A 4,640-nucleotide genomic window follows, 5' to 3' on the forward strand; every position below is an offset into this window, starting at 1 on the left:
GAAAGAAAGAAAGAAAGAAAGAAAGAAAGAAAGAAAGAAAGAAAGAAAGAAAGAAAACCTGAAGTCAAGTTCATCTGGGAAACTGCAAATGCTTGGATATCTACAACGTCCATTAACTCTTCAGGGATCCAGGAAGGTCTGCCATGAAGAAGTTGAATGAGCATCGGTGAAGCCCTAAATCCTGCGGTGCCAAAGCTCTTTGACCCCAGGGTTCCCTTGTGCTGGTGGGTCGGTTCTGGGCTGGGTAAACATGGATGGACGTCCTCCAAAAACATCTATTGCTAGCCAAATCCAAGACAGGGACATCAAGTAATGGTAGAGGCACGCATGTGTGTGTGTGTGTGTGTGCATGCACGCCTGTGTGAGGGTGCGTGTGTTTCACGTTTCACCTGCAAACTGGCTCCAGGGTGATTTCCAAGAGGGTCCCGAGCCCGGGGAGGAAGGGAGCTTCCGCTCTGCATTTCCTGGGTGACTCTACCCCGCTTGGTCTCCCGCCCTCCCTTGAAAGGGGCTGGAAAGTGGTGACAGCCGCCGTGAGGGTGCGGTCAACCCGAGAAGGCTTCCTGGAGGGAGAGTGTGATGCCAGCTTAAGAGGAAGGTGGGGCCCGATGGCAACGCGGAGGTTGGGATGAAACGCCCCACCCGGGACACTTGGCACGGCCACCCCGTGCCTGTCAATGCCAGCTGTTGGCTCTGCGCCCTGGCTTCTAGCTTCCCTGGCTCCCGGCTCCTCCCCCCTCAGGTCTAGAACCATCTGCTGAGTCAGCCCAAAGCCTCCTGCTGAAAGGGAGAGGGTCGCCCTCTTGTGCAGGGCTGGCTTCAGGGCGGCTCCCTCCCTTGACAGCACTGGCCTCAAGGACACTGTGGCCCAGGGGGACCAGCCTGCAGCCCCGGGGACTTGGTTTGCTCAGTCCTGGGGCTGAAGCCGGGGCTCGGCGCTGCCTCCTACTACCTCCTACTACCTCAGGGAAGAGGCAGGAACCTGGCGCTCAGGGCGGAGGGGAGCCCCAGGCTGGGACCTGGCTCGGTTAGAGGCAGGACCCTCCTTTCTCGCCCCCACGAAGGCCCCAGAGCCAGGCCTGGGAGGGAGAGGGGAGCACAGCAGGTGAGTGGCAGGAGGTGGGAGAGGCCGGCCTGGCCGCTCCTCCACCCCTCCCAGGGGAGCGGCCAGGGTCCTCCCTCCCTCCCTGCCCCTCAGCTGACTGGGCAGGGCCCCAAGAGCACGCAGAGACCTGGAACCGAAACCGAGAGAGTGCTCACCTCCGGGACCCTCGCCTAGGCCAACCCCCAGCAAGCCCTGAACTACCCTGGAGCCTGCCCCGCCCAGGGCTGTGCCTCCCGGGAAGGGGGCCACTGTCCCCATCACAGAGCAATCAGTGGTAGAGGGAGAAGCCCATGGGCTAGGCCAGACAGGTTTACTGGGTACCTGTTCATTTCTGGGCCTGAGTTTGGCTGGAGACACACAACAGAGACCCAAATCAGACTTGGCTTCGTACAGGCTGTGTGACCTTAGTCAAGTCACTCCACCTCTCTGAGCCTCAGCTGCCTCTTCTGTAACAGGGGTTCCTAACACTGGGGCCTGGGTTGCGTTGGGAGTTAACTCACCTAAGCCTTGTACTGTAGGGCTGTAGCACCCCGAAAAGAGTAAGTACCTGATAAAGGGTGATTACTAAGGTGACAGACACTGTGCTGGACAAAGGTCCTTTGGCAGAGGCCGGCTGGGCTCAGGTTTGCCCTCAGATGACTTCTAGATCTTCATCTCTGTGGCCCCAGGGGGACCTGCACCTTTTTGACCCGCAGTTCCCTCCCCTCTGCAAATGGGGTGTCAGCTCTGGAGCCGGCTAATTCCCAGGATCAAATAAAAAGCAGACATCGGGCCCATGAGGCCGGGCCTCTCCCTGGGCGGGGTGTAGCTCAGGGGTCGAGCCTGTGCTTGGCGGGGCCCGGGGCCCGGCCCAGCGCCCCCAAGGAAAGGACAGGGGAGTCTCCCCGGCACATTCAGGGAAGGCACCACCCTTCTGCTTCTCAAACTTCAGGTCCCGACCCGACACGAGTCTGAAAGCACAGCCGGCGTTTACAAAAATCAGCTAGAAAGGACGACAACATGGAGAGACAATCTCGGGCCGGGGCTGGGGCTCAGCGGCAGAGCGCTGGCCTGGCCGAGTGAGGCCCGGGCTTCCATCCTCAGCACCACACAACAAGAAGTAAATAAAACAGGGGCCTCTGTCCAAGCCATGAACACACCAGTAAATAACACCCCCGCAGTAGGACGTGTTTACTTCTTCTAATTTTTATTCCATTTAAATATCGGTGTGCATTTCCCTGGGTCACCATGCAAATGCACTCGCTGTGGACATGGGCACCTGGTGACAGGAGGAACACGGGCCTGCCATGGCTGGAGTGGGGTTAGAGTCCTGGTTCTGCCCCTCGCAGATGGACAGAGTCACGGCAAGTTATTGAGCACTCTGTGCCTGGGTTTCCTCATCTGTAAAAGGGGACAGAAATAACACCAACCTCATCAGGAGGATTAAATGACGTGCTTAGAACAGGGCCTGGCAGGGGTCCCCCGAGTGTTGGTCACAGCTGCCAGCCTCAGACTGAGGATGAAAGGAGGCCTCAGAGGAGGGAGGCTGCGATCCCCTCCCTGGTGGGCAGAGCTCTTCGACCTCCCCATTTTACAGATGAAAAAGACAAAGGCCCTGAACCAGGGTTGGCTTGTCCAGCCACTGAGGAAGACTGCGGCCTGGCAGTCAGTCACCCAGGTGAGGGGGCTGAAGTTCAGAGAGGGGGCAGGTTAGGGGGCTGCGGATGTAGCTCAGCGGCACCGAGCTTGCCTATCGGCCGAGGTCCTGGGCTTGGTCCCCAGCTCTGCAGAAAAAGCATGCTCTGTGTGCCCCTCCCAAGGTGTCTCGGGATGGCGTCCAGGAGGCTGGTGACAGGCGCACCTTGGCTTCTTGTTTGTTATAATTATTCCACAGCTAACGTGTGTGGCTGTTTCTCGAAGGAAAAAAAGAGACGTTTCTATCAACATCAGAAAGAGCCACTGCCCACCTCGCCTGAGTCATGCGACATCTGCAGGCCAACCTGTGGGCTGACACCAGGCCACCTCCCCCCAAACCACCAGGGGTGTCGCTGTGGTTTGGGGCACTGGGGCACCAGGAGGCTGCTTTTCATCTTCTTTTTCTTCTTTGTTCCCAGTGACAGTAGATGACCTGCTGGTGGCATTATTCTGTAAAACAAACATGCCGAGGATTGCAGATGTCACACACGGGAGGTTGGGCGGGCCGTAAGTCACGCTGGAGTTTACCAGGAGATAAGTCCTGGTGTCTCTCGTCGCCACAACCTGGGCTGAGAGTGGAGGCTGCCAAGGGCCGGGGAGAGGGTTCTCGAGGCTCTGGGTGGCAAACCAGGAGCGGGGTGAAGAGCAGGGTGCGCAGAACGGGCCGTGGGAGACGGCAAGGAGGAGGCGTCCCCAGCTGAGTCCCCAGGTGACTGGCCCTCTGCCAGGGCTTTCCCTGGAAGAGAGAGATTTGGGGTCAAGGAAGGAATACCAAGGCTTAGAGGCCGAGGGAGCCCATGCTGAACCCCGGATGTGGAAGATGGACCCTTTTTAAAAGGCACAGGCTTCCTGGTGAGGCTGTGGACTCCCGGGACACCCCAGAGGCCCAGAAGCCCATCTGCTGAGCCACCCTGGCCGCCTGTCCTCTCTCGTAGCACAGATAGAACCAACTAGGTCTCAGCGAGGGTGGCACTGCCTTCCCCCTCCCAAGGGAAGCTCCCTGAGGCCCAGCACGGAGTCCCCCTTCCTCTTGGTCTAGCCCAAGCCCAGTGCTGGGCTAGCCCAGTGCTGAGAAGAGAAAGTGCGTAAGGAACATCAGTGGAGTGCCCGAGCCTGGAGCCCGGCGGGGTCTGATGGTGACAGGCCTGTGTCGGGGACCCGCATTTGGGTTTCCCTTTAGCTTGCCCGTGACCCCAGTGTGGGGGTCTACGGAACACAGACCTCCCTTTAGTTCTGTCCTCACAGCGGACAGTGAGTCACAGCCACCTCCAACTCCAGAGAGGAGGAATCGGGGGAAGACACCACTGAGTAGAGGAACAAGAGGCAGGACGCAGGGGCCAGCGTCCCAACAGGCACCACCTATCGAGGGAAGGTCGACCACACATGCCCGGTCACTGTGGGGAAACTGGCAGCAGCTGGCAGGATGGGGGGTCAGGTTGGCTGGATGCCTGGGGCCAGATCAGGTGGCTTGAGCTTATTAGCAGAAAGAGTGCAATCAAGAGCGGTGTCCAAGGACAGAGGGCCGAGACACTTGCTTGGGAGTCAGGGGTTCAGCTTATTGCACCAGGAAGGGGCCCAGAGGCTGCTACCAGGACACTCATCAGACACTGGGGCAGGAAAAACCGCCTCCCGCTTCCTGGATCTCAGCAGGCAATAGGGAAGTAAGGGCAACAGCACCTCCTGCTGGACACCCTCAGCATTACAATATCTATGTTGGAGAAGTCCAAAACAGCAAGGGAGATAAATTCTAGAATGTTCCATCTGGAATATCACGATTCAACAACTATTATTGCTGCTGTTGCTTTCTTTGATTAAACAATTAGAATATCCCCAGTGCTGTGCTAAGCACCTTTTTTGACCC

The 4,640-nt window shown here is 58.2% G+C and overlaps 1 long non-coding RNA gene across 1 annotated transcript in view; it reads right to left on the reverse strand.

Annotated features, from left to right (window-relative positions):
- Window positions 1-2,274: 2,274 nt before the first annotated feature.
- Window positions 2,275-4,640, reverse strand: part of LOC125620471 — a 24,921-nt gene continuing 22,555 nt past the window's right edge. The window contains exon 2 of the long non-coding RNA XR_007352170.1: window positions 2,275-3,515. This is a non-coding gene — a long non-coding RNA (uncharacterized LOC125620471). The remainder of the gene's footprint in view (window positions 3,516-4,640) is intronic.

Source organism: Marmota marmota, unplaced genomic scaffold (genome assembly GCF_001458135.2).
Source record: "Marmota marmota marmota unplaced genomic scaffold, marMar, whole genome shotgun sequence".
NCBI lineage: Eukaryota > Metazoa > Chordata > Mammalia > Rodentia > Sciuridae > Marmota > Marmota marmota.